We start from the raw sequence: 20,675 nt of genomic DNA, 5'->3' as shown, positions 1-20,675 counted from the left end.
TCATATTATTTATGGCCTTATTTGTTTTCAGACAAGGTCTCACAGTGTGTAATCAATTCTGGCCTTGAACTTTCTTCTCTGCCTTTCTTTTCTTTCTGAATTCTAGGTAACATAGGCATTTATAAATCACTATGCTCAGCTACAGCCAAGTTAAAAAACTTCAAGGTATTTTGACCCTGAGATAGCCTTATTTAACTGTTATAATAATTTTAATTAAAAATTAAGATGCAGTGTATTTTAACATTAACAGAATACAAACAAGTTCTTTCTGGTCATTTAAGAGCATTTGTCTTGCTAGGTACTTCACACAATTCAAAGAAAATAGGAGAGATGTCTCTATTTTAAATAAACTTAAAGCCTACAGAAGAAATCATAATTCTGATTTTATGGAAATATAAGTAAAATATAAATGGTTAACATAAAAAATAGGGAAATCAATATGGACCAAAAGGATGACTTTTCTTGTGTTTCAACAGTCTAATTTATCCACTAATGTAATTCTCATATTGACTTATTAAAAGGCAATTCTCATACATAAGAATTGTGTATACATCATTCTCACTATAGCCTTCCCATTCCAACTCCTACTCTTCCCATGTTTTCCACCACCCCCAATGAAATCCATGGCTTCCTCTTCTTTATTGGTGTATTAGTATACAGAGAGAGAGGAAATAGAGAGAGAGAGAGTTGACTGAGTCCATCTAGTATTGTTCATATGTACATGTATTTAGCAATCACTACTTTAGATTGAATAATCAACCAAGGGTCATCCTTGGAGAAAAATGGTTCTCACTCTCTCAGCCATCATTAATTGACTGTAGCTTTTTATCTAGGGTGCAGCAAATTTTACCACAGCCACATTGGCATGTGAGCTGGTGCTATCATTATGCACATCTAGTTTAGGAAACCATATCACCATGACCTCATGAGTATCCAGAAGAAGGAGAGTAGGTAACACCATCACTCAGCAGCTCCTCTGGTACTTTCAAGTCCCTCTTTTGTCATGTCCCCTGAGCCTTGGGTAAAAAATTGCAATGATTGGGCACCTAAGTCATTTATTCTGTGTTTTCATCAGCTCTGGTTCTCTGTAATGCTGCTATCTCTGGGGTGAAGCGTCCTTTGATGAGTGGTGAGAGTTACAGATAAAAATTAGTTTAGGAAAATGGCAGTAGTAGTAGATTCTCCTCTAGAGATTTTGAGTGTCCTTGAGTTACATACAGTACGAGGCATGTATCTCTTTCTATTGAGCAGTCCTTAAGTTCAATTAGAGAGCTGTTGGCTACCCCCAAAATAAAAATATTATTGCACCATTGGGAATATATTCCCAGGCCAGTCATTTTTGTGATTCAAATGCTGTGAAAAATCATCCCAAAACACTTCCCAAACCTCTGGTGAAAAAGAAAAATAGGCATTTTGAAGAGATCATATTTAAAAAGACACTTACATGAAATGGTAGTGGAGGAGAATACTAGCTAGTGGATAGGATTCACTAAAACACGAACTCTTGTAGTATCTATGACAACCATATATATTTAATGTGATTTCATCATTTTGTAGCCAAGATGAGGAACAGCGGAAAAAGGATGGTAGTGGTGGTCAGCTACGCATTGTTGATACCTAGAAAATCAGCATGACTGTGTCTCTATGGGTGAACAGCCCTAAACTAATTGTGTGTGTGTGTGTGTGTGTGTGTGTGTGTGTGTGTGTGTATTCTAAGCACATGTTCTGCCACTGAACTAAACCTCCAGTCCTGAATGGAAACTATTAAGAGAATATCAGTATATAAACAGAAACATAAAGGTCAAAGTCTAGTTACAATTCTTCTTACGTAGTTTAAAAATTAGATTTTAGTATATATTGCATCCTCCAGTGGCTGATTTTGAGTGGTACCACTATTTCCTCTCTCTGTCTCTGTCTCTGTCTCTGTCTCTGTCTCTGTCTCTGTCTCTCTCTCTCTCTCTCTCTCTCTCTCTCCTTCCCTTTTCCCTCCCTCCTTCTCTCTCTCCACCAGGGCTCTCACTTTTCCAGCTTCTTTGTTTTAGATGACCACTGGAAGATTTATGTTGTCACATCTAAGAGAAACCTAGGGATTCTGCCTCATTTTAACCATCCATTTTCATTGCAAAAAGAATGATGCCAGTAATATCAGAAAGCCTAGGACCTGATGTTTAAGCTGGTTCAACAAGCTAGATCTGTAAAGGACAGTTGAACCGTCTGATGACCAGACTAGAAAAGAAAAAAATGCTGTTGATATAATCACCCAAGATTTTGTGGCCTCGCACATTCCGGCGCAGACATTAGGCAAAGCTGGTTCTCGGGATGATTGCAGTGTATATAAAAAGGGAAGATTGTTGCTTTGAAAATCAAAGGTTTAAACAGTCAAAGACAAAGGATTTGACTGGATTCTGTTTTTCCTGCAAAAAGCGTATGAGTAGAGAAGAGAAAGTCTTTTGATGAGGGGGACAGTAGGCTAGTCAGGAATCCAGCCTGCTGTTTCTCTGTGGGAATTTGAACTGGTCATGGCAGGCCTCAGGCCTCCACTTTCTCCTCTGTTAAACAAAGGGTGTCGGGGGTGGGGCTGGGTGGTTTCTGAGGGTGCAGATATGGATCGGATCAATCTCATAGCAAAGAACAAAAATTTGAATATTTATGAAAGCAAAATTAGCTGGTGATCAAAAACAGGGAAGAGCATGGCAGAAGGAAATGAAAATCCATCTTTCTGAATTCAAAATACAACATAAAGCTGTCAGAAACCAAGCTTTTGAGAAGGAGGAGAAGAAGCCGAGTCCTTTGTCTCCAGATTTCCTCCACTGTAGTCTTGTTCCCTCTTTCCCAGCATCACCTTAGTTTTCTCTCTCTCTTTCCTTTTTGTTTCCGGTAACCATGGTGATGCTTCCTCTCAGCAACCTCCTGTGCAGCTGGCCCTTTTGGTACACAGCAAATGTACTCCATTTACTGATACAGGGTTCTAACAATGCTTAACAATTCATTTATTAACATTTTCTCCAGGATAATACATGTGGAGAATTATTCCACAGTTAAGCCCCCCTCATAAGGGGCACTGTAAGACAGGGATATTCAATTGTTAATTTTAGTTGCTAACATTAAAGGGGTGACTGATTATGCCAAACACTGAATTCCCTGTAATGACCCTCAGCCCAGGGACAGCAAAAGTCCACACTCAAACTGGTTGCCACCTTCTTTTATATGTAGCCTGGATAAAATGATTGCGCACAGATATCACATGGCAAGCCTTGTAAGACAAACATTGCCAAGTGCATAATGATCATACTACTGAATTTTCTGTAGGAAAATATATACCAGTATATATATTTCCTTAATGAATACTTTATTTTGGACCATTAATAAACTGTGCAATAGCTTTAAAATATTGTATTCATTGTTCATTGTTCAATGACAAAGCCTCAGACTCTTCAGTATTCCTCATATGGATAACAAAAATTCCGGGAAACAATCATTTGCTTATGCCCAGCTTGTGTAGTGTAACTTGCTTGTAATCCTATATGTCTGAAAACAGGTCTCTCTCTCTCTCTCTCTCTCTCTCTCTCTCTCTCTCTCTCTCTCTCTCTCTCTCTCTGTGTGTGTGTGTGTGTGTGTGTGTGTGTGTGTGTGCGTGCGTGTGTGTGTGTCCCACGTGTGTGTAAAACACAAAGGAGACCAGATGATGACATTCATAGGCTTATAGACTCGACTCCTGGGGACACACTTGGATGGAGGCAATTAAAATGCCTGTCAGGCGTTTGGTACCAGAAGTCCCCGTGGCAAACCGCTAAATCCCCAGCCAGGGCACCATCCTATTGTCAGTGAATGATGGCGGAGCTGAGTGGCTTGTCATCATTCTCGAAAATTCTGAGCCTAGTGAGCTCTCTCTCCCTCTCCTATTTGCCTTATTTTCCTTTCCGCCACTGCGGGGACTTTTTTTAATTTGCAGCTTCCCTTCCCTGGCACACACAGACACGAGCTGGTGGCTTTTCAGACTGCGTCTGTCTGGAGCGAGAGAGACACAGCAGAGGGAGTGTTCTTGGAGGAGGGTTCTGCAGCAGTTCCACCGGACTCGATTCAGGGGGCATTGCTGCATATGCACTGGTAATGCTTTAGGGCTTTCACATTTTATTTCCCTTTATTTTTAATCCACTGTGTCAAAGGATCTGCTTTATGTGGTCTTGGATTACCGAGTTTTAAATACGAGATTGAGCTTAAAATTCAAGGGCTGCATTGTTTTGTACTGCAGACTCCAAGTGGTAAATTTATTATCTGGATATAAGGGATGATTAGACTTACTGGTGAGTTACGATTTTTGATATTTAGTTAACAAACCTATATGTATATATGTGTTTTCTTTTGTTCGTTTTTTTTTTTTTTTCTTTTTTCTCTAGATTCTTCAGCTTGTCTCTAACAGAGGAAGGCACTGACTGGGAACCACTCAATCAGCAAATTAAAAGGTACTGCATGTTTTATTTGAATGCTTAAATTAGGGGATATTGAGAAAGAACAGGAGTGTTTTTATTTAGGTATATCTCTTTGTGGCTGGTCTTTTATCCCAGAGCCCATGCTGATCATTGTCTATAAGATGTAGGATTTCTTATGCATATTATACCACTTACCAAGGTTAATTTGAATAGAAAGTACCTAAAAAATATGTCTTTTGTCTGCATTGCAAATTAAGAAATATCAACATGCCTACCTCATTTGTATTGTTTGAATTTTGTCATTGTGACAATTAACAAAATGTCTGAAATTCTACATCACAAAGAAAATGTATTCTTTTGAATTTAAGAGAAACATGTTAAATTGATTTTAGCTGAAGGTTTCCTATGTATCCGTGGTCTTTCTTTTTTTTAAACATTCTAAATAAAATGGTTCACTCTTTAAAGATGGGGTGAGTACTGGAGACTAAAACCCAGGGATGACTCAGTGTTGTTAGGTTTTGTGAATAAAATACTGTAATTTCTTTACTAATGTTTCAGGATACAGTAAGAGATATTTTTAAAGTCAAAGATGGTTAATTCTTAAAAGAATTTAGTATCATATGCTTTATTCAGACTTAATAGCATAAAAAGGAATCCTCTCTCTTGCTATGAAAGCAGTTGGACCCATTGATCTGGGCCTTATGCCTTACATGAAAAATATTAATTTTTAAATTTGGCATGAGGATGTATATTAATTTGAAAGGGCGGTTATAGATACTGTCTACTTTTTAATTCTTTAACATTATCTTTGACTTTAACATACATTCTTGTTCATAAATGCTATATAGTAGTCATTTGTCTTTTTAAAAGAAATGGAAGACATTTTCTGCATTTCTGAGAAGAGACCAGTACCACCCTCTACACTTTCTCTTGGCATCTCTATAGCATTTCCCTTCAAGACTGCCAGTTTCAAATTTTTCATACAGAAGGTTTAGCTTTTTAAAAACGATAATTTAAAACATGGTCGAGACAGCCACCCTAAGAGTGAAATACCATAACTGTGGAAATGTACACCATGAATGTGAGTATTTGCAGCAGCTGAGGGAGACTAGTGCATTGTCCTCGGTTAATTTTCTCTGCAGTGTATAATCACGAGTGACTTAATTTATTCATTCCACAAGCATTGCTGGAGAGCTTGGCTTCTGTGGGTAGTTCCAGTGCAAGAAAGGGGAGAGACAGATGACACTGTCCACAGGCTTCCAGAGCGTGGGTTGAGCCACATATGATTTTTGAACCAGAGAATGAATTTCTTTAAATAAGTTAGTGTGCTCTCAAAAAATGATGCTGCATTGTTTCAGGTATTGCATACATTACAGGGACTGATCTTAAAGACAGATGCAATGAGTATGCATTTTTTTTGTCTCAGAAATTATTCAGTAGGATTGTGCGTGTAAGCCCAAAGTAAAACCCATCATCCCATCCCCCTCATGCTCGAAAACCCTTGAGATCATAGAGTAAGTGAAAATATTTCATTTTTGGTGAAAATTATTTGTTATATTCTTATCTGATCAAATCCATGTAGAATGTGAACGCACGCCTGCCCCCCCACACACACACACGCACATCTCCCACATGGTCTGATTCTTAGCTTTCAGATGTATCAGAAACTTGTATGTATTTTAAGCTTTGGGATGTCTGTGCTAATTGAAAAAGATGAAATTATCATTGTTCTATTCAACAAAAGTCTGCAATACACTTTCAATATGAACTGCACCACTTCATTGCAGTTTGCCTAGGCATTGGAAGGTGGCACATGATTACCAAGAGGCCCTTATGGCCTCCTCTTTCATGGCCATTTTGAAATCATCTAGTGGGGATGATGATGAACTCTGTAACAAGAGCCATCTTACTAGAATAGCTGTTAGTGAGTCAAATCCAAGCAGACCTGACTCTGAGCTGCTAACACAGGTCTCAGTGCCATGGTGACTAATCAATATTGTTTGCATAGTTGTTAACTTCTGTTAAAAATTTGCTGAATTCTTAACACACAAAATAGTGGCCAGACCACAACAGTTCAGTTAATATTTATTTATTTATTTATTTATTTAACCACTTATTTTGTTAATAAATTTGTCATTTCTCATATTTTACTTTGTTTTTCATGTGATGACACATTAAGAATAGAAATTTGATATTTTGGGTGTTTAGTTAACTAAAATTTGTGTGTGTGCATGTCCTTTTATTAATGTTTTGTGGTGCTAGGGTTGGGACCCAGAACCCTATAAATCCTAGGCACTGGCTCTACCAGTTCCTAGCTACTAATTTTTAGATGAATTGTTTGGGTAGAAAAGGAAAGGTATGTGTCAAAATTTCTTCAGGTTATGTGGGAAATGATTTTTCTAGATTTTGGTTAAAGTGGAAAAATTTCAGTTTCATCGGGAGAGCAAAAGGCAAACTGCAGCCTGGGCTTTGCTATGGGCAACTCCTCCACAGTTCTCCCAGGCTCCGCTCTGCTTACCGCACTTCAGGTCTCCTGCCAGGTTTCTGCAGTGGCAGAGGGGCAGAGGACTTCTTTGCTGGATTTCTCTATACACTCCACGTTAGAAATGATAGCATATAAGCAAGAGACTACTGAAAAGTAGATGGCGTAAGGAGGAATGATGGCACTCCTGTAATCTCAGCATTCAGGAGACCGAGGCAGGAGGATCACCAGTTCTAGGTCACAGTGAGTCTGGGCTACATAGTTAGAAGCGGTCTCTAAAAGCAAAAACAAACAAAGGTACATAAATTTCCTTTCTATATATGTAAAGGCTCTGTAAAGAAACTTCTAGAAACATAATAATTCAAGAGAGTGCCATTTATTTGAGTCATTTGCTTCTGTTAACTAGAATTATCATTTGTTATTGTTAACTATCTGCTTGACATTATCTTAAGCTCTTAGCATGTGATGTCTCATTTAACCCTGCAATCCTCATAAGTAGGATTTTTGTTGTTTGTTTGTTTGTTTTTTCGAGACAGGATTTCTCTGTGTAGCATTGTAGACCAGGCTGGCCTGGAACTCACAGAGATTCTCCTGCATCTGCCTCTCAAGTGCTGGGATTAAAGGCATGTGCCACCACCACCCAGCTTGTTTTCGTAAATCTTATATGATATATTTAATTACAAGAAATTTCTTCAAAGAAGGCTGTCAGATAAACTTGCAAGTTTTTTACTGAATTAATAACACATTTTCCTTGTCATTTTCATGGGGTTTTGTAGTTGGTTGTATAGTCTGTATGTGAACATTAGAACTCAAGGGCAATATACTGTAACTCATATCATATTTTGTAAAGACTTTTAAAGTTGAAATAGTCACAAAAGGTTTGAGTGTCTGAAATAAATAAAGTGGAAAGTTGTGTCCTGAACACTGTGAAAAATATTCAAACTCAAGGACAAGTTACCCGTAAAAATCAACAGGGAAATAAAGGATATTCTTGTGAAAGAGTGGCTTCCACAGAGTAGCTCCTGAGGTAAGCTGGTACAGCAGAAACAGGACCGAGAAGCACAAAGCACCATTTTAGATGCTGCCACAGAGGAAAAAAGGCCCAAAGAACATTGGTTGTATCATATGAGATATGTAATTTCCTTAGGGACTTTGTTGTATGGATTTATGCATGAGGCATTTGTGGGGAAATCCAGGGATGAGCAGAAGTGCTCAAGGAGTACACTGCATTGAAGGTGCTTCAAGAAAAGCAAAGGCTAACATAAGCAGTGAGGGAATTGGCCAAGCCTGGGGAGTGCAGATGGATCTCATATGTCCTAGAATATAGATCAGATTAAGGGAACTCTTGGAAGCCAAGAGTGGATGAGTACATGAATACTACGAGGCTACAAAATATGAAATGACTATTTCCCCTTTGAATAGCACAATAAAATGTCATTCATTTGAAGAAGTTTTTAAAGAATACATTGATTTTTTGGCTTTGTATTTGTGTGGTTTAATTCTTTTTCAGCAGAAGATAACTATGACCAAAGTTATTTTCAGGTTATTTGTCTAACAGCTCTGTGTAAGACTATTAAAGTGAGCATGTTGCACTAAACCTCCTTTTAGACAATGTCATAGTGGAATGAAAGGACAAAAGAGCATTGGTTATAGATATGACAAAAAAGTCATGAAAGTAGTATCTGCTTCTGGGCATTCAGAGACAGCAGCTTGTCAACTGTTGGGAGAAAGAAAAAGCAGAAGAGCTCTATTCACAGGTGACTTCAGAGTTTGAAACTGATAGAAAAGTGACTTGGAGAAAGGTGTCTGAGAGCTAATTTCAGGAAGGAGTCCTCTTTTTATTGAGCCTTGAATTTATAGAAGACCCTTAGCCAATTAGTAATAAGTGCGTGGAAGAGCATGTGTTAAAAATGAGGATATGTAGGGGATGAAGGATCGACTGTGGGTGAATGGACGGGGGTGGGAGATTGCAGAAGCACATAGCTAAAAGATAGAGAAAGAAAGGTCTGAAGGATGTGGGTGATGTCACCAAGAAAGGGGTGAGAGCAGAACCAAAATGCAACACCCTCATTATACACCACAGAATAAGGCAGGAATTGACAATGCAGAAGGAAGAATTAGAAGACAAACAAAAATAACCAAGAAGTGTGTAATGTGTTAGAAAACACATTTAATACTTAGATTCTTCAGAAGGATTAAGGAGTCAAATATTTCAATCAGTCTACATTTTATAAAACTTTATATGAGTCTACATTTTATATAAGAAAAGAAATGATGCTTACCCATAATTTCACAGTGAATAGTTAATGGCTAAACTTTATGAATATTTTATCCTCTTTTTCTTCATTCTATTGCATAGAATTTATTACATAAGCAGGATCAGGGAATACATAATTGAATTTTGTCCTTTTTGCATTCATTATGATCTTGAGAATCTTGTATTTTCTCACTTGCATAGTATGTGACACCCATTATCTTTGTTCACCATGATTTCCAGTTTGCCTTGGTCATCGTGACACTGCAATGGAACCATTTATACCTCACCCCTCCAGCTCAGATGATTTCTAATGGATGTTACCAGTAACTAAAATCACTTTCTATGTTGTTAAATCATTGACACAATAAAAATCTGCTGGTTTCAAAATGTGCCTCTGGTTTGCTCCAGAACACAGTAACTGAGACTGTAAATGCCAGTCATGAGCTAGCTTGTGGCAGACATTTTCAATGTAACTCTGGTGTAGATCACTCACATTATGATTGAAGGGACAGAGACCCCAACTGCTGTACATATTTTAGTTTTGAATCTAAGCCAGGCTACAAGCCATTCAAATTATGTGACAGACACAGGGTTTTTTATGAAGTAAAAAATATGAAAATATGCTTAAAAAGCTAAGGATTTAGAGGAAAGCAAGATAAAACCCGAGAAAGGCAAGGAAGCAATGATGAAACTCATGGGCTTTTGGCGCTTGCTAACATAAGAAGCCCCAAGAAAAAGATTAGGCAACAGAGAGGGATGGCTGCATGTATAAGCAGAACAAGAATACATCTATAGAACAAGGTCCTAATAAAGTGGGGATAATGAATAAAGACAAGGTTTCGGCGCTGGTTAGCAAGATATTATAGATTACAGCAAAAAGGGGAAGAAGGTGCAAATTCACCACTCTGGACTCCATATTCTTTTCCTGGACTTACGGAAATTTCCTTCTAGAGGAGGAAATAACCTATGGGTTAACAAGTAAAATGCATACATCGTGCCATGGCCACTGTGCAGAGACTAGGTCCTAAGAGGGAAAGAGGAGATGCTAGGAGATTACTTCTGCAACTGTGAAGCTGGTGTGAAGGGAAGGGAGTCTGCTGAAATTAAGATTCTCAATGCTAGGCTAGAAGAGGGTTTGGCGTTCTGTATTTGGACAAGCACAAGGTAACACTGTTGCTGGAACCACACTTTCATTAGAGAGAGGTTAGAAGGCAAATGTCCCCCAACAATAGAAATGATTAGAGCCACTGTTAAGAACAAATCCAATGTGAGCCCTTGTTTCTGTACAGTTATCCTGCACATTCCCCAGTCTCTCTGGGGTAGGGGAGAATGGTCTCTCTTTGCTCCTGAGCTTCTGCCGTTACAGCCAGTTATTTTGTGAATGATCCATTAAACCAGCCATAATGAGCTGTTGGCATTTCATTCTCTCGGCCCATGGTCTCTGCTTATTACAACATAATGAATTCTTGTGGTTCAAGCTTAGGAATGTGAATCTATATAACTCTGGGCCAGTCCTGAGCTCCAGTTCTTTATTCCTGCATCCTCATTTATTTGAACTTCTTCTCTGCCTAGAGCAGAGGTTCTCAGCCTGTGGGTCATGACCCCACTGGGGTTAAACAATCCTTTTCCAGGGGTCACATGTCAGATATCCTTCATATCAGATATTTACATTATGATTTGTAACAGTAGCAAAATTAGAGTTGTGAAGTAGCAATGAAATAATTTTACAGTTTGGGGTCACCTTAACATGAGAAACTATGTTAAAGGCTCACAGCATTAGGCAGGTTGAGAACAATCAGTCTGTAGGATCAGCCCTGTATCTACTTAGCCCTTGCCATGTATCGTTCTCTTTATGCAAGACTCCCAGAGTCTGCATCATACCCTTTCCACCCACATTTTAATATAAGCTTTGGGTGAGTCTTCTAGGGCCATATTGTACTGTTAAGATTTGTCTCAGATTTAAGGAAACAGCCTCCCACTCACACTCCATCAAAATATTCTCCTTGGTGGACCATTTTGTTGGTTAAACTGCATTCCTTTGAAGACTTCTTCACATTGTTACAGGGAGGGGCGTGTGTAAACAACTGAGTGTCTTGAGTGGCTATGCATTCATAAGAAATCTTGGTGCATGGGGCTGGAGAGATGGCTCAGGAGTTAAAAGCACCCAGTGCTCTTGGAGATGACCCACTTTTGCCCCAGCACCCTTGTGGAAACTCACAATCACCTGTAACTCCAGTTCCAGGTGAAGGGCTCCCTCCTCTGGCCTCTCTGGGCTCCTGCACAAACAATTCGTGCACACATATGCAGGCAAAGTACATACACATAACTCTTTGTAACTCTTTTTAAAGAAACCTTGGTACACTGTCAGAAGGGATATTGGCTTTCCACCGCCATTTCTGAGTTATAAGTGAGATTTCCCTTTCAGAATCAGGAATCCAGGAACACTGACTTCTTTGAGTCCTTTCGCACCATGTATGAGAACTTCAAAATATCTAGAAAAACAAGTCGTTAAATAAGCAAGGTTACTCACCTATAAGGGAAGAATATCTTAAGTGTGTGTTGAACATCAGTGGTATTTTTTATTAGCATTTAGCATTTTTTCCCACAGAACTAATTTTATTTCTAAGCATTCCAGAACAAGGTCTCCAGACCAAGCATGTTCATTTTGCAATTTGGTAAATGGTTAAACAGCCTAATAGGAGCAAATAATACCCTAGAAACTTGAATTTTAAAAATTACAGTGAAATATCAAGTTAACGTTGAATAACGAGAAGTGAACAAATTGGTCACATTTTTTCAAGAGTGCTTAGGAAAGACACTTAAAAAGTGCAGTCTCAGGCACCTTTGTACCTATTCTGTCTACACAAAATACAAAGCAAGGGAGTGAGAGGTGTGTGTGTGTGTGTGTGTGTGTGTGTGTGTGTGTGTGTGTGTTTCTATATGAACATTGCTGGTGGTCTTTCCATAATTGAGATGAAACTAGAATTTTTTTTTCAGAATCTGAAGGCCATGTTTTGTCGCACCTGCTGTGCGGCCTGCATCCGAGAATGTAGCGAGGTGGTCGGGATAGATGACACAGAGACCGGTCAGTTGCTTTAAGAAAACTTTATGCTTCCCAAGTCAGCTTAGGAGGAGATTCCAAGTCCGCTTAGGAGAGAGAAGTCTCAGGAGAAGTCTCCCCAAGAAAAAAGAGCTTCCCTTTTTAAGGACTTTTGCCATCCATTTACATACCATTCTTTCCAGACTTCTCACCCTCCTGGCTGGTGGTTTAATCTCAGGCCCCAGAATCGGGGAGAGACACCGCAGGGGGGGGGGCAGGAAGAGGCATCTAGCCGTAGGGGGTGTGAAAGTCATGGTATCTCCGTGAGCGAGCCCTTATCTGAGCCCTATCAAGAGCTTTAAAGCACTGAATTGTTTTCAGTAAACATTACACAGATGCCTGCTCCCAGGCCGAAGGGGAAGTGGGTTTCTGCTCAAGGTCTGGTGTCCCCACAATGTTTGTCATTTTGGCATTTCTTCCCATTCCTTCAATGATATCACACCTGACTCCTCCCTCCATCTCTCCCTGTCTCCCTCTCTACCCCCCACATACACAGATGCATACATGTGGGCACACACACAGGTTTCTCTCCCTTTCCTCTCTTCATTATTATTTCCCTCAAAAAGAAGTATCAATCGTCTTTTTCCGTGAATTGTGTTTACATCTGGTTCTTTATGGTTTGAATTAACCTTTCTTAAAAATTCCCTCCCAGTGTCAATGACTCTGGATGATGACCAATAAAGCAGCCGGATGTACATTGATCTCCATCTGGCATTGGTTAAAATAAAACTCATCCATTTAACACCTCATAACCAAAATACAGTTGTTATAATATGGAGGAGGAGTTGAAGAAATGATGGTTCTTTTGGAAAGATCTTGTTCTATACCCAAGATGAACAACAGCTATTTTTTCCTGATTATTGTCAGTTTCAGAAATTTCTTGCTAGTGGTAAGCATTGTGACTCAATACAAGGAAAAAGATACAACACGTAGACTTTAATGGTTCTTCCCACACTGTCTAAGTGCTTTGGGTTAGCATAAATTGTAGTGTACTTAGAGGTGAATTTGAGATATTCTAGACTCCTAAAAGTAAAAGCCTAAGTAGGCTGCCTAGTTTCAGAGAGTGGGTGCAGAAATCTCACAGGCAACTGACAAAATTATGTTGGTGGTACTTTGGAAATATGGGAAGTAACAATCAAAAATGTGGGAGGAAGAAAGTATTCAGGAAAAACACATGACTCCAAGTAAGTCATTTAACTCTGCTCAGAATGTTGTAGTTTTCATTTACAGCACAGAGGATAGCCCTAAAGATAAGAGAGAGCCAGGAAATGTAACATCAGGGTCAATGCATATAATACGTACATGTCTTCCATTCTTCTCTCTATCAGCTTATACATATCTGGAGTGATGTATTTGGATTTCAAGAAGAAAACAAGAAAGATAAAAATAACCTGGGAACCAAACATGGGTCCTCTAGAAGAACAACAAGGGCTCTTAACCATTGAGCTATCTACCTTTCCAGCCCCTGGTTTGACTTGTAACACCTATTTTAAAAAGGGGAGAGGAATGAGACCATAAACAACTGTGCGCAAAACACTGGAAAAAAGTTTAACCATCCCAGACCATCTAGTGTTTTAATTTGCAGTTGTTGCAAAGAACTGTTAGACTTGATTTAGTCCTTAGCCTGTAATGAACATAGTCCCCATTGCTTTCACTCAAGCAGGATAGCTTTTCTTTCCTCTTCCATAAGAGACCTTCTCTATGGTAGGTTTCCAGAATATATGACCATTCAAAATAGAAGTGCCAGCCTTCTTGGAAAGGATGTATGGCCATTTGACTAATTTTTGGCCACTGAGTTATAAACTGAAGCTAAATGTGGAATTTTTCCAGGAAATTAAAAAGATGGAGTATGACAGCCATCCCCTTTTTGTCTTTTCTTGGAGTGGGAACACAAACTTTAATGGCTGGAGTGTCATCAGTCACTCTCCATTAGAGATAATCTTGTAAACAAAATTTTAGTTTTCCCATTACTTACAGCCTTACTTTTCATATTTATCTTAGAGTTTTGAACCTCCCTTTTACTTTCAAAGGCATTCATGCATTAATGTTAGCTAAATAGATTTCATATTGAAATTATTTCTTAGCTGGACACCATAAGCATTTACCTAAAATCCCACCTTTTACAAGGCAGACCAAAGAAGCTCTTAAGTACCAGGTCTGACAGAACTGTATGTAGCAAGAGACGCCATTTTGAAACAAAATACACCAAATCCAACAAAAATGAAGCCTGATCTCTAAACTGTGCGAATCCAAACACTTACTATGTCCTATCACTTCTGCTTCCCAGGCACACTTCAAATGCAACTGCTTCGCTCTTCCTTCAAGGACAGTAATGGTTTAGACTTCTGTCGTGTCTGATCCAAGTCCTGGTAACATTCCCTGTTGCTCTCCCACAGTCCAGACCATTATCTGCATGGTAGATGGACTGATCTTTACAAAACACAGTCTAATTGTTGACATTCTTAGGCTGTAACCCTTTTTACTCTTCCCCCATCCCCAACACATTCGCCCTAAGGTTCAGAGTCAGTACAATGATGCAGGCCATCTGTGATCAGCCGCCACCAGATGACAGGTCTGTCCTATGCTGATAATCCTAGAGCTAAATCGTGTTCCTTCTCTTTTAGTCCTGTGTGCTCTTTACATCTCTTCTTCTCCTCCCCTACTCCAAGCCTACTCCTCCTTCATTTAACTCAAACCCTGCTCACTGATGTAAGTTATGTTGGCACCTTGGGGCACTGTCACAGCTGAACCTGTGTTCCCTTATCAGATTAACACGTCTTCTCCATGAGAATAGGATCTCCATGATGGTTAACCTTGCTCCTAATTAGATCTCCAGAACCCCTAACAGGGACTCATCCAGAGTAGATGCTCAGAAAACACTACTGAGCTATGAGACTTGCTAACTGACCCAAGAGCTTTTCTCTTCCCCTCAAAGACACCTTTAACATCTCAACCAAATTCTACTTCTCAAAACCCCAGCTATCTTCCAGTAAGTCAGAGCCATGAGTGTGCTCTAGTCTTCTAATTAGACACTTTTTCTTGTGATCTTCTGAGAGACTTTAGCTATGTGTTCATACTATCCACAGTCACCATTAAGGGATACATTCTAGAAAGTGAAAAACCTTAGAAATGATTTTGTAATAACCATATACAACCAAAAGGTTATTTACTGTAACCACTTTCATCTTGCCAGAATAGGTATCTCTGAAACCTGTATTTGGTAAACTACACTTTTTCATACCAGGTCTTAAACAGGGTTTACCAAATGTTGGTACATAGTACAATAGAGTGAGGTGCCCTTAGATTCAGATCTAGGGTCTTCCTGTTATCATCTAGGAAATGCTGGGAACTTGTCAAGCATCCACTGTGTAAAACAAGAATAATGTTGTCAACTGGATTAAAACATTGAGGGCGTTCACAAGGATAATTATCACATAGCGGGGATTATTGTGTTCCAAGTTTATATTTTGTCATCCTCTCTTTAACAAATAAGGCAGATGCATAGTTTTATTATTATTATTGCTTGCTGTCATTATCTACATTGTTTTTAAACTGAATGGTAACATTTCAAAGCTTCACTGAACAAGGGTAAGACCTGTGACAGGAGCTTTGAGGCCCCCAAGCAGTTACTAGCTGCTCTCCTCTTTTCTGCCCACTCCACCTCCTGCTGGATTAAAAACAAATCTGACAGGTGGAAAGCTACAAGAGAAAAGATGGGGTTACATATTATCCAAGGTCAGCAGAAAGGCCTGGAAATTACATGCATGCTAAATTACACCACCTGAGGCCATCTGGGTGTCAGGAGGGAGTCTGAACAGGGTGTTAAGAGTTCAGCTGTCCCCGTGAGGCTTATCTGCAGTGGAAATTCTGCTGAGCGTCCTCAGGCTCATTCAGTCTCCAGATGACCAGCTGCTCTCAATCCTCCCAGCTGGCTTGACAGGATCAGTCTTCACTAGAGTCTGCTCCCAACGGTCATCTGCTAGACTGGGTTCCAGGTAGCTTTCCCTCCTGTCTAGTGTCAGAGTCATCTGCAATACCCAACCTTATCAACTGCCTCAAAGAAAGGTAAATGACCAAGGAAGTCTTTTCCTGACTTTTGTGTCTAAAAGTGGCAGACTTGCTTGTGAGGAGGCCGGGATACCTCGAGTGTGCATGGAGGACTCTGTGAGTGACCGTAGATGTAGCAGCCAGACTGCTTCACTTCAGATGCAGTGATTCATTCCACAGTTTCAGTATGAGGTAATCATCTGAATCAGGCTCGTGCTTATGTAGCTGTGTGTGCTGTTAAAATCACCCTTCCTTCACATGTACAGATTCTTACTTAATGTTTGATATGTGTGTATTAAATCGCATATATATCTATATATTACATGCACATGTGTAAATGTATATGCAAGTGTATGATTTCTTGAGAAGGTAATAGCTCAGCTTGGTTTAGGATTTCTTCTGTCAATGAAGGTTGTATGCTTTTAGTTGAGTTACTCTGTAGATTCGTATTTCTCCTCAGCAAACTTCAATAATAGTCACCTCATAGGTTCATTAGAAATAAATGCATAAAAGTTATCAGATTCTTAAACATGAACAATAAGTGTGACAAATATCCTAATTCTTATTTTTAAGCAAACACTAGCTATAGTTGTAGGTGGCCAATTAGTTTTCCACTGCCCTCTTTTTATCATAAAAATGCAGGGTTTTATCACTTTGAACATTTTCATGGAATCTGTTTTCTGCTTCTTACAAGGGAAAGAATTCTCCAGTCACATTTCATACGGTGAGCCTATGAATTTTGTATCTAAGTAGAAACGCTGTTTCTTTTAGAAGACATACAATAACATTTAACATAAAGAACTGCTTTTAAAAATAATGATATGTAGTCTATAATGAAAACTTATATGACTGAAGCATAAAACATATTCTGTGAAGCTGTGCTCCTGGGGGCTTTGTGCCTTTAATGTTGCCCCTGTGTGCTAGTGGTGAGGTAGGCAGTGTGCTAATGAAATGACAGTTGATTTCTTCTGAGTTCTGTGAATAATGAATTAAACCAACCATAGACTAGGTGTGAGCAAGGCAAATCCCTTGAGAGGCAGTGTATTTTTCTCTGGAGTGTGAGACACACAGCATCTTCCTCAACTTCTCTAAAGGAGAGCCACTTAGATCTTTAAAACAATAAATGCCTATTTTGAAATATATCTGCAAATACATTAAGTTGCGAAGTCGACTCCATAACTGACAGCATTTTCAGAAATGAGGTTGTTTGTGGTGTGTAGGAACTCCTCTTGGCATCATGACTTGTATTAATAAATCTCTTTTCACATATATTTTGTGTGTGAAACATACAAAACCTAGCTCAGACTCACCTCTTAAAAGAAGGTTGACCATTGCTACCTTCCATTTTTTTCAGCCCAAATAATGCTCAACTATTTAATTTATTCCTATCAACTCTTAATTAAAAGTGAAAAGTACAGTCTGTAAAGAGAAGTTAAGGCTAAAACTATCATTGATTTTAAGAACAAGTATAAAGAACACTAATTCACCTCTATTCTTCAAGAACACTCAGGTAAAGTTAGCAACCTATGCAGCAGAACTACAGAAGTCTTCATATCACTTGTGAAACTACTGCTGTCAGTTGTAAAATGACAGCTGCTAATCAAATATTGTGTCTGATTTCATGAGCTTTTCTTTCAGCAGGCTGCAAGCAAACTTACCTCCTTTGCTGTCTTCTGGAACTATATCGGCTCAGAATCCCATCACTTTGAAGGGCTAGCATAAGTAAGATGGATACTGAAATAAATATACAACTTGTTGCTAACATCGATTACTAATACTTTCTTCTGACAAAAACACAAATATACCCCACAGGTTTCATAATCAACTCACAGAAAAACAAGGGCCAGCTCTCTTGAAACCTGAAAGGGAGTCAAGGAGGCCCAGGGTCTCCTTAACACCCTTAGTGGAATCTGACTATGGCAAAACTGAACTGATTTCCAGTGTGGTTAGCATACAAGTTGAAGTGCTGCCTGTTGGGTCAACACCATTACTTAAATGAATCTTGAATGAATTCCCAGCTTTCTCTTCTCTCTAGCAATAGGCTCAAGGCTTGTAAGTGGTTCGTGGGGAAGGTAGGTCTCTGGCAACCCTGATGACTCGAAGACAGCTTTCTTTACTCCATCAAATACTACTTGATATGAAGCCATTTACAGTAAAAAAAAAAAACATGGCCCAAATATCAAAGATATGAGACCTTCTGAAGAAAGAGAAGCTCTCTGTGCCCAGCACATCTTTCATGAGACTCCAACTTGAAGCCAAACTGCTCAATGGAGAAATTAATAGACAGCCCAAACAGACCTGAATCCAGGTCTTGATTTATTGAAAACAAATATATAATGTAGATGTCCATATTATTCTTTTCTAACCTTGCATTTTACCTTCAATGCCTAAGAATCAAGTGCACTAATCATTACCAAACAGTGCATCCCTTCATACAATGTGTCTTCATAGTCACTGTGTCATCTGGTGTTGATAATGGAACTTATCACAAAGAATCGGTAGAATGTACATGCACACAGAATGGTGTTCTCGTCATCTTTTTTTACAGAGGGAGGGGAGTAAGTAGCCAATAGACACAGGAATCAGTATTTTCAAGTTTACTGCCTGGTTAAGGCTGCTCTTTTCATTTCTTTATGTTTCTGTGAATGTTTCACCTGCATTGTGTGTTTTTGTATTATTTGTGTGCCTGCTACCTGTGGAGGTCATTAGACAGCATCAGCTCCCCCTGGAACTGGAATTAAGAGAGTCATGAGCTGCCATGTGCGTGCTGGGAATCAAACCCAGCACTACAAGCAATAAACATTCTAAACCACTGGATCATCTTTCCAGCCTCACAAAGCAATTAGTAAGCAGTAACAGAAGTTTCTTCCCAATCTCAAATTTCCAAATAATACCTCATTTCATACCTATATCTTCCTTTTTCTAGCACATGACAGAGTACATGGCTTTGGCTATGCTTGATAGAGTCCCCATGTTTAGGTATGACATAATGAGAGTCTTAAAACTCTGTGTGTGGGCAAGAAAATGAACAACTGTTCATAGTAGTCTCTGGGTTCATCTGAGATCTAAGGGCCATATGTGCAAGCAGAATGAAAGAGATTAGGAGAAGTTCACAAAATGCCAAGATGAAATCCACAGATGCCCTGCTCCTGGTGGAAAGAATGATCAGTGCCTGTTAGACAAAGGCCTTGTGGAACTACAGGCCCTGTGGTCTCCTGGGTGTTTTGTTTTGCCACCTTTGATACCTTTACTAACTAGAACAACATTTAGTCTACGCAGCTGGAAGGAGAGTTATCAATGAGAGAACTACAGATCACAGAAAGGATCAACAGAGAAGCAGACGCTTGCTCTTTTGGAAATCATACTGAGGCTGGTGAAAAGTCTCATCATGTAAAGATGTTTGTTGCCAATCCTGACTAACCGAGTTTGAGCCCCAGGACCAGCAAGATAGAAGAAGAGAAGTAACTCCCATGAGTTGTCTTTTGACCTCCACATATATTTGTGGTGACAGGTTCCACACCCCCAAATTTATTTCAGTTTTTTTGTTTTAAGAATCATACTAAGTGTTTCAAGAAGAGACTACAGTAATCAAGTACCCTTGAAACAAAAATACTGTATAAATCCTTATCTTAAGCTGCATTAACCTGGCTAAGCTGATTTAGTAGTTTGGCTCTTAGGTTAACTAATGAAAATGTTATAGGAGTTTAGGGTACTATCTACACAATCATAAATTGCAGGAAAATTTGTTCCTGGTCTTCAAAAATCCATTGGTATCTATTCTGGTGATACATATGCTATCTGGTATGAATACCAGTAGGTATGACATAATAATAACTCATAGTAGAGAGATCCTTTTGCATCATTATGGAAGGTATAAAGGATTTCACCAGTTTCAGTGGAGTAACCTACAATGGTGGTCTGTCTGGGGGAAAGTTGTTAGAATTTTTCCATCCTGTGTACATAGGCAGGCCTAACATTCTGCAAATGACTCTTGCCTGTGGAGAGAATATTGTGAGGGTCTTTTATTACTCAAGATAAAATAACAAATAATTATCTCCCTATAAAAGAAAATACAAATAATTATAGTTTGCCAGGCATGTTGTAGAAATAGACAGGAAAGACAAAGCACTCGTGTTGGCAAACTGCAGAGCAGAATGCTTCTGCAAGCTGGAATAAACTCCCATGAATAAATACTGTCCTTTCCATACAAATGCCACAAATTCCAGAAGCTGTTGAAAGACTTGTGGTTACGGTATAATCAGAGGATGCAGATTGTTAAGCCTAGTTGAGAAATTCCCAGTGTATTTAGTTTGTGCAGCAGTTATATGGTTGTAGAAGGGGAAAAAGGAGGGAGTGAAA

At 39.1% G+C, this 20,675-nt stretch overlaps 1 protein-coding gene across 35 annotated transcripts in view; it reads left to right on the top strand.

Moving 5' to 3' along the window:
* The window catches only part of Map2 (microtubule associated protein 2), a 264,907-nt gene that overhangs the window by 131,499 nt on the left and 112,733 nt on the right, over nucleotides 1–20,675 (top strand). For 7 of the 35 annotated variants that reach the window (XM_040753424.1, XM_040753422.1, XM_040753442.1 and 4 more), the window contains exons 1-2: nucleotides 3,790–4,107; nucleotides 4,398–4,463. The exons of 1 other annotated variant lie outside the window; for it this stretch is intronic. The gene's annotated coding sequence lies outside the window, so the exon portion shown is untranslated. Of the gene's footprint in view, nucleotides 1–3,785; nucleotides 4,108–4,129; nucleotides 4,305–4,397; nucleotides 4,464–20,675 lie in introns of those variants that run through there. 27 more of the 35 variants (XM_040753414.1, XM_040753410.1, XM_040753411.1 and 24 more) reach the window with 14 other exon arrangements.

This window comes from Mesocricetus auratus, unplaced genomic scaffold, assembly GCF_017639785.1.
Source record: "Mesocricetus auratus isolate SY011 unplaced genomic scaffold, BCM_Maur_2.0 Super-Scaffold_100010, whole genome shotgun sequence".
In the NCBI taxonomy this organism is placed as follows: Eukaryota; Metazoa; Chordata; class Mammalia; order Rodentia; family Cricetidae; genus Mesocricetus; species Mesocricetus auratus.
Note: the sequence above shows the minus strand (reverse complement) of the source record. Positions and strands in the feature narration are given on the sequence as shown.